Raw genomic sequence first — 12098 nt, 5'->3', positions numbered from 1 at the left:
AGTTGATGCACTCAAAGGACCTCCAGGATTGCCTACACATTACTGTCTCTCCTTTATATGTTGGGGTGGTTGAAGTACCCCATGAGCACCTTCACAGCTCAGATGGAAACAAAAGCTGGCAAAAGGTGCATGGTGAGATGCAAAATCATTTTCACAATGCTGTAGAAATTCACGTGCTTACATATTTTTAACTGAAATTTGCCATAAGTGCCAGAGGTACAGCAGCTCGCTCATGCATCCATAGGGTTTTAGAACCACCATGAAACACACCCCAAATATTGAGTTCACTCACAACAGCATACTATTTGTTCAAGGCAGTTTTCAATATATCCTTTTTATTACTATTTTTATAAACACCAAAATGTTTAAGGGCAACATTCTTAAATATGACCAACAGAACCCATTATTTCTAGCCATAAACTGTGATATCAGTCCCAGTCTAATGGTCCAGGAGAGTTATTACTGTGGCTGAATGGTGCATCTATTTGTGAGATGCCTGGTACAGCCCATTAGGTCTGTGAGAGGTAGAGAGAGAAGCAGATGCTGTGTAACACGTGGAGTGAACATTTACTCTGCTCTGCTGGTTGTACAGAAGGCACATGATCACAAGACACACGCGCCACATCACCTTGGGCATGGTATGGTTTTCTTTCTTCATACATTTGTCTCTAAAGATACAGCTGTCAACTGCAGCTATCACACCAGAGGACCTGCACCTTTTTTGGCTCAGGTCCTGGTCCCAAATAAACATATTCATCCAGTCATTCACCTTGGTTTTTGCACTAATGGAAAGTCAAGTTATAAGTGCCTTCACGAAAGCATAAATGTTAAATGTCTGTATTCACAAAGCTGCTCTTCATTGCCTTTTACAGCTAAATCTTGAACTGAAGTTTTGCTGGGGAAAAGTTATGCTTCTACTTACTTTTTGAAGTATTCCTAACTCCTTTTCCTAAAGAAGACACAAAAGGTGTTAAAAAAATATAAGGCTTCCACACAATTTAAATTTGGTATTAACATCATCAAAACTCAAAATATGTTAACAAATATGGTAGAAGCAGTGCAATAACAACAATGTAAATTTGCCTAGCACTACTGAAGTAAATTAAACCACACTAGTTTAGGCCAACTGCGCATCTTTTCAACATTACACCACTATTCATTTTGATAAATCATCAAATCTATTTTTTTTTTGGCTACAGTAAGGAATTTCTTTTAGCCAGATAGTGATACAGTTTGAAGATGAGATTTTAAACTACTCTACAAGAGTCAAGGGCACTGCAGAAGTGTGGTTGTCGTTCCGATGGCTAATTGGACTCTGGCAGCTCTTAAAAACCCAGGCTCCTGTTGTCCTGAGCTCTGGTCTAACACATATCAAAAGATGAACCCTCTGCTGTTACATTTATGCTTTCACCTCAGACCATACTAGCAAGTTAAAGGGCTCGAATTCTTTATTATTCTCAATATTATTGACACCTATGCACACACTTTATTTTAAGCATGTTCTGCTGACTTTATTTAAAGTGTTAAGTACAGTTAACAGTTAAGTACAGTTAAAGCTAAGCAACCGTCTATGTGCTGCCCTCAGTATGATTGCTTTCTGCATTGAGACCTACAAAAAGTCAACACAAACCAAAAGCATATAGCTGGAGATAGAAGCAGAAAAAAGGATGGGTAATAGTATCAAATTGGCCATGATTCACAGGTGATTAAGGGAATTAAACACTCAGATAAATAAGTCAGAATAATCTAAATCTCTAGTTTGCATTGATATGGTGACACATTGATGTGTTGAGATGTGATGACTTGTCTTGACTATCAGAAGAGTGGCTAGCAGACTTCAGAGCATAACAGGGTTTAAAAATCATTTAGAGATCTTTAAAACCAATATTGCCTAATGTACCAAATGAAGCCATTACATGGTAGACTGTGGTTCAGGGAAGAGTAAAGGACATAGGGGAAAAAGCAGGTGTGTGAGAAGAGCTCATAAACAAAGTGGCCATGCCCTGAGTGCATCAGCTCAACCAGTCTCTGCAACAACCTGAGTCTCTTTAAAACCTCTTCTCAGCTTTCCCAGATCATCACTGCATTCAGAGACCAAAGCATCCATGACCTACTGGGCATGGGAAAGGGATTATTAGCTGAGCAGTATTTCAGTCATGTTACAGTCTTCTATTCTCTTGGAATTCCTTGTCCATCAGACATAATAATAGTAGACCCCAGTGCTCAGGTATGACTGCTTGAGAGCAGCATGGGGATTCTCAGCAATGCTGTACAGACAGAAGAAAGGTTTATCTGAACTCAGCGGGAAAACATGTGGACACTACTTATGAGGTGCATGAGCATGGAGGGGCTTGGAGCAAAAAAGCTCCCAGTTCCTCTCTTTTTTGCCTCAGAATGTCAATTACACACAGGTTCTGGGACATGCTCTGAGGGTGCTTCACAACCCTAAAATAGAAAAGCTTCCTAGTCGTTCCAGCTGAATGTCTATAACTCTTATTGCTGTGACTTTCAAGGCTGGATTGTCAAAAGAAAGATCTCTCTTAAGAATCTGAATAAGGTATCTCATGTTTAGGAAGGTTTATGAAAACAACTCTAATTGTAATTGTCCCTTGTTGAGTAGCCTGTGAGGTCTCACAAAGTCCTTGCAGCTGCAAGGTCTGTAAGTGCTGACAGCTACCTCTTCATAAAAGTGTAATTGCTGACAAAAGGAAATTGCATCATCCAGCCCTTTTCCTTCTTTATCAAAAAAAGGGAAGTTCCACTGTAGTAATGTTAATGGTAGGAGGATTAATTCTAGGAAGTTTGGCAATGTTTCTTTAAAAATAGGTCATTTAGCAGAATAATGAAGAGGAGTTGAACACTGACTGGGTTTGCCAAGCTGACCTTGTATTCCTGATTCAGACATGGGCAGATGTAGGACCAGGCTTTATTCAGTCCTCCAGAGCACCAAAAAAAGTAGCAAGATTGTGAAGAGAACAAAGTAAAGAAGAGCTACTGGGAAGCCTTGGATGTGCTAGTGCTATAAATCTTTTCCTGATAAAGTCTGATGCTCTCTCCAATCTCCTTCCAGTGAAGGATGCTTGGGATGTTAAGGCTCTTAAGAGTACTGCTGGTTTGGCTTTGACATATGTGAAAAAGTGGTTATTGTAGGTGAACATTAAATACATATCTTAAATTTTCCATGGTTAAATAACTGTCAGAAAGCCACATTCAGGAATGGCTACTACATAAATATGGGCTGATCTTAGCGGCCACTGTTGGGGAAGAAATTACATTTGCTACGGTAGGAAATGTAAGGTGTTTTTCACGATCGCTTAACTCACGAGTCAAAGAGATTTAGGACCAGTAACTGAGCCAGAGGGTGTTTGGTAAAGCAGTGAATAAAATATGGATCCATTCATAAGGATCGAGGGAATATGATTCCTACATTTGATAGGATGCCTACAACGTTTAGGGATAAAAATTATTTTTTTAAGATACCCTAGTCACGTGTTCTTTTTTCCCCTCAATTTTTCCCCTCAATTTTCCATATTGCAACAGAGTTCTCCTCACAGCTTGTCCTACAGTTTTTGAAAAATCCTGCTCCTATTTATTCCTAAGGGATGGCAGAAGAGTTAAAATCTTCCCAGTTGAAAACCTGTATTTGACTTGAGTCTCCGGGCACTGCAGAACCATTTCCTGTGATTGCAGCAGAGAGAGATAAAATTCCACTGTGGTGGGAATAAACCGAAATTAGATCAAAGATTTCCGGATAATTAAGAGTTCCAAACCAAAACCTCTTTTGCCGCGTTTTGCTTGATCTATTTTTTTTTTTTTTTTTTTTTTTTTTTTTTTAGGCAAACAGGGCAGTGCTTCACACAGGAAGCCAAATTTGCCTATCAAAAACAACAATCCAAATTGAAAGCGTAACAAGAGCTGAACCGCATTTGCATCCACTGCAATTCCGCGCGCAAACCTGTACCACCCCACAGGCAGAGGGCTCAGGAGGTGCCTCGCTGGCTGCACGCTTCCTCCGCGGACACATGCATGGCTAGCACAGGTGGATGGAATTGGCGGATTTAGGGTGTGAGGTTCTAGCTCTTCTGCCGTGAAGCATCCCAGCACCTAGTTTTGGGCTAGAAGCTGGAGAGCAGCCGGCTGGCAGAGGTGGTAACGCAAAGCGAGCCCGGGGCTCCAGCACGGCTGCCGACCTCTCCCGGGGGGCTGCCAAGGGCCCCCTGCTCAGCCCCATGCGCCTGATGGAGGACAGGAGCCGCCAGCTCCCGCTCTATAAAAGCCAGGCGAGGCCTGGGGTGGGGCTGGCGTCAGCGGGAAATGTCTCCCTGGAAGCAGGTACGTGTCCGCGCCCTGCGCGTTTGGGAGGGCGGGGTGCGGGGCCGAGCGCACCGGGGCTGCCGCGGTCCCTCCCCGCCGGCGGGGCCCGGGAGCTGCCCCGCTCTGCTGCGGCCGCGGGGGGAGCCCGGCCCCAGCCCAGCGCCGCAGCCCCGGCGCTCCCCGCCTCCCGAGCCGGCCGGGAGCCGCAGCTGGCAGCGGCCGGAGGCGCAGCTCCCCGGGCGGCGGCGGAGCCTGGCCGGGCTGCCCGCGCCTCCCGCCGCCGCCGCCTCGTCGGTGGTGGCACGGATCGCCTCCGTCCTGCCCCCGCGGCGGGAAGGGCCGCCCAAGCGGAGCCCTCCTCCCGCCGCCGCACACCCCGAGGAACGGCTTGTTTTCCTGCCCGGATGATGGATTTCTCCGCAAGGTCATCCCTGCCCGCGGCGGCGGTGTGCCCGCGGCTCCCCAGGCGCCGCCGCGGAGGTAAGGGGCGGGGGGAGCGCAGCGGGCACGGTGAGCACCTACACGGCACACACACACACACCAGCGAGGGCGTTCGGCGCCGGAGAGCAGCGGGGCGGGTGCGTGGGCAGGTGCCGGGGCGAGGCGGGCGTGCCTCGCCCTGCCGGCTGTGCCCGGCGCGGGACTCGGAGCCGGGCGGACCGGGGCGCGCATCCCGGGGAGCCGCGGCGGGAGGGGCTGCGGCCGCCCCGCCGAGCGGGCACCAGCGGGTGGGGGCGGCAGGGCCGGCCCCGAGGGTGCCTCTCTCATCCTCTGCTCGTTTTTACCGGCGCTTGTAAGCGACTTTGGCTCCCGCGTGGTACGGGCGCGCGGAAAACTTAAGAAAAGAAATAAAAAAGATGGAGGGAATAATGATGAGATGCCCCCCACCGCCGGGACGGGCCGGGGAGGATGCGCGGCGCGGTCGTCACGGCAACGTGCCCGCGGCCGCGATGTCGCAGCGCGGAAGATGCCCCGGAGGCGGCCGCTGCCACGGGGGCAATCCTAGCTGCCGCCTTCCGCCTCCCAGAGCGGGGATCGTGCCCAAGGGGCGTCCCCCGGGCGGACAGAGCGGTGAGGCTGAGCTGGGGTATCCCCTGGTGGCACCACACCGTGGTGTGGCGGCTCTGGGCCGACAGCGGGAGGGTCCGCTCGGGTTGCGAGCTGGGGTGTCACGGTCAAGGAGCATCACGCCGTGACGGGTTGGCCAGGTGATGTCCCTTGCCTGGCTCAGGGCGTTGGGGCTGGGCACGAATCTCTCACGGCCTTTTCCTTCTCTTGCTGTAGTTGGTGACAAAACTACTGATGATGTCAGCTCCTGATCTGTGGCTTGTGTTGTCCACATTCAGCTTGTGTTTTGTGCCCCATACAGGCCTTAGCTTCATTCATGCTTTATTCCTTCATCCTTCTTTTTTTTTGGCAAGGAAGATAATAACGCTGGTGGTACATTTATTAGAATCATAAGGAATTATTATGATCCCATAGTCTAACCCGTTCTATAATATAAAGCAGAGACTATTCCCCAGTGATTCTAAGGTCTGGCCCACCAGCTTCTTCAAACAGTCTTGATTTAATGACTTCCAGCGATGGGGATTGACTACATTCCTGGTTAATTGGCTCCAATTTTTAGTTGCTTTGTTAAACGTCTGCATCTCTATTCCACTTTGAACTTTTCTGACTTCATCTTCTAGCTACTGGATCTTGTAATGTTTTGTTTGTCAGATTAAATAGCTATCTAGTTTCAGATCATCTCCCTCTGCTCAAGTATTTAAGGGCAGTAATTAAATAGCCACTTAACGTTGTCTCCGATGAGATAAATAGACTTGACTCTCTTGGTCTCTCCCTGGAATGCAGATGCTCCCCAGGAGAAATGTCTGGGCTGCTCTTCTCTGAGCCTCCACCACCGTCCTCGCTGGTCACCGGTGCTGCACAGTGGATTCCAGGCAGGCCCTTGTTAATGTCACGTGTGGAGATAATAACCTCATGCTCAGTATTCCCCTGTCTATTCACCCAATGGTACAAACTTTTCTTTCCCACGACTACACGGTGGGAACTTCTGTTCCATTAGCTACAGGCAGTGATCCCTGCATTTCTTTGCAAGCCAAGGTTTTCTCAGAAGCTGGTTGCCTGTCTGTAAAAGGAGCATTTGAATTAAATATTTCTACATGTATAACTTTGGATCTGCCTATATTAGAGTTTTTCCCCCACCTCACTTCCGTGGAGTCTGCAGCTCAGGAATAACAATAGACCTCTGGTGTCCTCGAGAAGTCAGAAGGGTTTCTTTTCCCGGGACCTCCATCCTAAAAGGTCTGTCTTCTCTCCCAGCCAGCTTCAAGTAAGTTTAAGGTCACCTAGAGTAAATGGTACCAAGAAGCTATACTGAGTAATATACAAACTGCAAACTGAAAGTGCCCATTGCAGTGAATTGTTTTTGTAACTGCTTTTGTTCAGCTGTGCCTCCAAGTGTTGGTGAGAAAGAGAGTTGCTTTCCTGTCTTGGAGAGCTGTAAATCCCACAAATGGCTGTGGTGTCTAGGCTGACATATACAATGTCATTACTTTGCGAGTCTTTGACTTGAATGTTGTGAGCTTTACTTGCTTTGAAGTATGCTTAAGCCTGGACTTAAAGCTCTCTAGAAAGCACAGAGTTTGAGAGTATGGGCCAGAGGTAGGTGGCTTTGACAGAATATTGTCAATTTTTCCAGCAGCGTGTAGCATCTTGAATCTCAACAAAAGGATGAGATTGAGTAGTCTGAAGGCACCTTCTGTGGGACATGGTACAAAATAAATTTCTATGAAATTGTCTTTTTTTTTGTTTGGGTTGGGGTGGGGTTTTTTTGTTTGGGGGTGTGTTTATAACCACCTTGATTTGCCCTGTCTACAAGCTTAATGCATAGGGAGGGAGGGTGATGTAAGAGGTCTGAATTAAAGGTCTTTACATGCAGACCATCCCATGGAGTGATATGATGATGTCTGTGAGTAAGTTTGTTCGCATGAATAAAGATAGCAGGTTTCAGCCTTTAGAATGACCTAGTTTTCTTCAAAGTGTTAAAATTAAGAAAAGTACATTCTGATTGTGAAACAACTTAAATGTCAGGACAAAGAGTGTTCTTGAAATTCATGAAGATTTTTTTATTACAAGTCCCAGAAAATGTCTATTCATAAGATTTCACAAAGTATAGACAGCGATGCACAAAATATGAACAGTGATGGACCCTTAAAAGGTCTGAAAAATCGTCACAGAGCTGAGATACCACATCTGATTGAATAGAGTAACAGTGAGCTCTAGAATTCTGGTGAATTTTCTACAGGCTGGTGTCAGCATCTTAGGAATTGTTTCTCAATTGTTTGTCCAATTGCAAATCCCCTCCAATATGAAATTTTGAAATGTTACTACCTGAGAGGTATCTCTCCTTCACTCATTCAAACTCAACTTCCATCCCCCAAACTGGGCTAATATCTGAGTTTTTTCAACATATGCTTTCCCCTTCTCATGGTTGCACCTTTTCTTCAACTCCTTTTGCAATCAGAAGAATATGTGTGTTTCCTTAGGGTGGCTGGTCCCAAAAGTTACACATTTCTGAATTATGAAGCCCATCCAGAGTCAGCCCAGCAATAAGAATAGTGGCTGTGAATTAATTCTACAGGGTCAGGACAGACAGAGGATAGCATTTTTGGGTCTCAAACTTGCTGAAGAGTGTCCAGCAAGTGCTAGGTTAGACAGATTTCATTAGCAAAATACTTTGGTAGTGGTAAAATTTGTCAAATTTGGGTCCCGCAACTGTTACTGACACCGTTATTTTTAAGAACATAAACTCCCTCTGTCAGACTCAGCCAAAGCTAAGGGGATCAACATCCTGCCTACAGTTTGTGAAATCCTCACTGGTGTAGGAGTACAGGCAATCTGCTCGTAGTCTCACAGCTACAGAGAGAACAAAATTTCATAACCTAGAATTACACTTCTAGCAGCACATCACTTCTTAATTTATAACCCCCACCCTAAAGGCAGACTTAGAATATAGGCTGAATCTGTTGCCTTTGTGGATTTAAGAGCAATCCTGGATTAAGACCTGATGTTACCTATTTTAGGTAAACACCACTTTCTTGAGAGTCAGAACAAAAAAAAGATGGATAATTAATTTTACTGGGGGAAAGCAAGTTTTGGACATGTTCTGAGTGAAATCAATTTACTGTCCAATAGGAAAAAATTTTGGAAGTATATCTAAATACAGTTTACTTTTGCAAATAGCAAAAATAGAAAAGGTCTGCATATATGTTTTCTTATATATATGGACTTTGAACTCAGCAACAGTCCTATAGAAACAAAGACTGGTACCGATTAAAAAATTTAATCACACATGATCAGTTACTTATTAACACCAAGTTGTTTGTCTCTTGGGAGTCTGTGGCTAAGAGCTCACATGTGTAAATTGGCAGCAGATCCTAGAGGGTTGAGGTGTCAGCATGCTGCTGAGTAAATAGGGAAGAAAATGCAGTGCCAGCACTTGCAACTCCATGCAGGCTGTGGGGAAGAAAGGCAAAGGAAAAAGAGGGCACCAAAGGGGGAATGACTGGGAACCAGCATAATACCATTTTGTATCTATTTGGCCTCTGTCAGCAGTCGACGCATGCACTTGGTGAAAATAAATGAAGGGAAGAATGCCAACAATGACAAATATTACAGTGCATTGTGGTAAAAGAGTGCTACAGGTGTGTCCACTAGGAACAGCTTCAGTTCTTTCCCCACATCTCTTAACTCCATGATCCTGTGTAACAAAGCTTGGTGGCAGGTATGGAAGCTATTACCACAGCCAATACCAACCAGACATCCAGAAAGATACAGTATCTATTATCCAGGGGAAAAGTGTCTGTATCTATTATATCTGAGTGTAATTGTTGGCAACACATGTTACTTCTACTGTTCATTTTACTGTATGTATTACACATTAGTAAGAGTTGGTAGTAACAGTGGAATTTGCTTGTTTCCTTGCCTGTTTTCCTCCCTCTGACAGTAGTTCTTTTAGAATTACTTAGGAGTTAATCAGGAGGGGCACAGACACCCCAGTGCTCTGTTAAACTGTTAGCGTCTGTGTTACCAGCATCACTGCATACTATTGGCGTCTGTGTCGAACATAGTGGAGACCAGCTCTGAGCTGAGGCTGAAAGCTTGTATCACTTGGCAAGTGGTAACAATTCATTTTCCAATCTAAGTTGTATCACTGTTGTCTAGCTTTGGAGGAGAAATATTACGCTGAGGGAGCAGAGGAGAAGTTTCTTAGAAGAGGATCAGAAGAAGTATGTGTTCTGAGATAATTATCATCTCCCTCTCAGGCAACCCTCACAGTCAAACTTAACTATGATAAAACAGATAAGAAGCACATTGCTAGACAGGAATCTTCACTGTGGTCTGGTGACCTCCTGATCCAGGAAGCAGCAGCATTGCTAAGTTTAAAATCATTGATATTGTCTGTGGATTGATCGTGGTTACATAGTAATAACACACCCCCTCTCATTTGTGTGCCTGTACATTAATGTGCACACACACAAGTGAGGGGAAGAGCAGTGTTTCCTGAAGGACTGGTAGTCTGGATGAGTCTGGAAAGAGCTAACAAAGTTACTGTAGTGCTCCAGTTAGCTACAACTGTGAACTAAGACATAGGCCAGGACTGAAGTAACTGGTATAGGGAAGGCTACCTAGAGAGCCTGCAAAGGAGTATTGTTGTTTTCTGAAGAAAACACATACCAAACATAAGCAGAATGTAGTTACCAAACATTCAGCTTTGGAAAGACAGCTCTAACTATTTTCCCTTTTTCTGACTTCTTTTTTTTTTTTTTTTTTTTTTTTTTTTTTTTTTTTTTTTTTTTTCCCCTTCTAAATGGACAAGGTGTTTCTAAAAATATTGAGAAGTAATCAATGTTTGCTTGAATTCTCACGGTGACACCTCTATCTTGAGATTCTCCTGTAGTTCAGTGATGGTAATTAATATTGTCAGCGCTTCAAAATCATCATGCAATTATCACCAGTTGGCATTTTTATCCTGAAGAACAGGATGGCTTTCTATGTGCACATGTGCCTTCCTACATCTTTTGGAGAACATTGAACAAATATTGACTATTGCAGTTGGAATCCCAGACCGCATTCTAATGGTGAAAATCCCAGTGATGTTAATGTGCAAACAAACAAAGTTCAGTCTTTAAAAGGGAACTCAAACAAGAAAAAAGGCAAAATGAAACAAGGAGCTGTGCAATTATTTTTACTGTTCTTCATGCAAAAAACCCAACAGATTCAAACAGAGGGCATGAATACTATGCTACATTATGAGTAATCTTAAAAGGATACTATAAAAAGCAATGGCATATCTCAAATGATGACAGTGAAGTCAGTGAAGAATTAATTCAGGAATTTTCTGGTGACTCCAGGACCCCTCTTTATGTGCATGAAATAATCACTAGAAAGCTGAGAAAATCAGTCAAGATGTTATCATGGAAACAGTGGGAATTTCCAACACAGGATAACAGAGGATCTGATGTTTACCTTAAATTTGCATAAACAGGAGTCAATTCATTAACATTTATGTGGGGGAGAAAAAAAATGATGTGGTTAGGCATAATTTTCAGATGGATGGTTTTTTCCTCTCCTTGGTGAAACAGAGAAGCAAAAGAGCAGTAGACTGGTTACTAATCTGATTTTACGTGGGTTTGGGAAGATATGAGTGTTCTTGTTGGTAGCAGGTAGAGATGGCATGTGGTTTCTCTGGTCAGGGAAATATGGTGTCTACCAGCTTTGGGATGAGCAGAGTCCCTTAAACTAAAGCCAGCCTGACTGAAAGTTAGTTTCTACTCATGGGCAGTCATTTTGTCTTAGTAAAGAAACTGTAAAATGTTTTGAAGTCCAAGGGCTGGTGCTTTACCCTCAGTGTATTGCCAGTGAGATCTTAATCCAGAAAGTAGTGTATCTGCTGAGTGCTCAGGGAACAGTCCCTCCCCTTCCATAGGGCCCCAGGACTCCATGGAGTTTTGCCACAACCAGGGTGAAACAACAGATTAAGCCTGTAAAGTTGGTATAACAGAGCAGGTAAGAAATTCTCCAGCAAAGAAGGTGATGCAGACAGGGCACTGTCGCATTTTAGCAAGTCCCTGTTTTCTTAGACTACTGGAGCTGCAATTCAGAGCAGCTTTTAGGATGGCCTTTGGGCACTGAGGAATGAGTTAGAAATCACCAGGTCCCAACTTCAGGAAGTGCACAGGTGTAAAAGTTGTCTAAATCTTCCCAGCTCAGCTCTCCTAGAAGCAGTCTGGTTGTTGGGGACTTAGCTAGCACTTTGGCTAGAAAATGCTGAAGGATGATCACACTTTAGTATTTAACAAACTAAAGGGTCACTTTCATTAAAGTCACTCTCCTTCCTCTGAAGCATCAGTTTCATTAAAAACTTCACACAATTGAAAGATTAAGGTTGAGATGACTCATTAAGAAAATTATGGAATATAATAAGCATGCTGGGGAGTGTAGTTAGGAGTAGAAGTACTAGTGATAAAATACTTGTCAGAAAGCTGATAGTCTTGAGAAGAGCTGTATGGAAACAAGATGACAGAATTATTCCACTCTAAAAGGCTGGCATTTCAGAACTCTTTATAATACTGTTGCACACCACAGCCTCTCCATATTAATTAAAAGAAAAATGTTAATCTTGCCCTTGAGGTTAATAGTTAGGGAGTATCTGTTAAAAGCCAGTAAAGAGGCTATGAAGGTTTGCATGAGTTTGAGGACCCGGATTTCTGCTCAAGCTA

General features: G+C 44.3%; 1 protein-coding gene across 2 annotated transcripts in view; it reads left to right on the top strand.

Moving 5' to 3' along the window:
- The first annotated feature begins 4271 nt into the window (after nucleotides 1-4271).
- GPRIN3 (GPRIN family member 3) overlaps nucleotides 4272-12098 on the top strand; it is a 32140-nt gene continuing 24313 nt past the window's right edge. The window contains exon 1 of one of the 2 annotated variants that reach the window (XM_069013040.1): nucleotides 4272-4332. The gene's annotated coding sequence lies outside the window, so the exon portion shown is untranslated. Of the gene's footprint in view, nucleotides 4333-4697; nucleotides 4795-12098 lie in introns of those variants that run through there. The other variant, XM_069013041.1, reaches the window with a different exon arrangement.

This window comes from Aphelocoma coerulescens, chromosome 4, assembly GCF_041296385.1.
Source record: "Aphelocoma coerulescens isolate FSJ_1873_10779 chromosome 4, UR_Acoe_1.0, whole genome shotgun sequence".
In the NCBI taxonomy this organism is placed as follows: Eukaryota; Metazoa; Chordata; class Aves; order Passeriformes; family Corvidae; genus Aphelocoma; species Aphelocoma coerulescens.
Note: the sequence above shows the minus strand (reverse complement) of the source record. Positions and strands in the feature narration are given on the sequence as shown.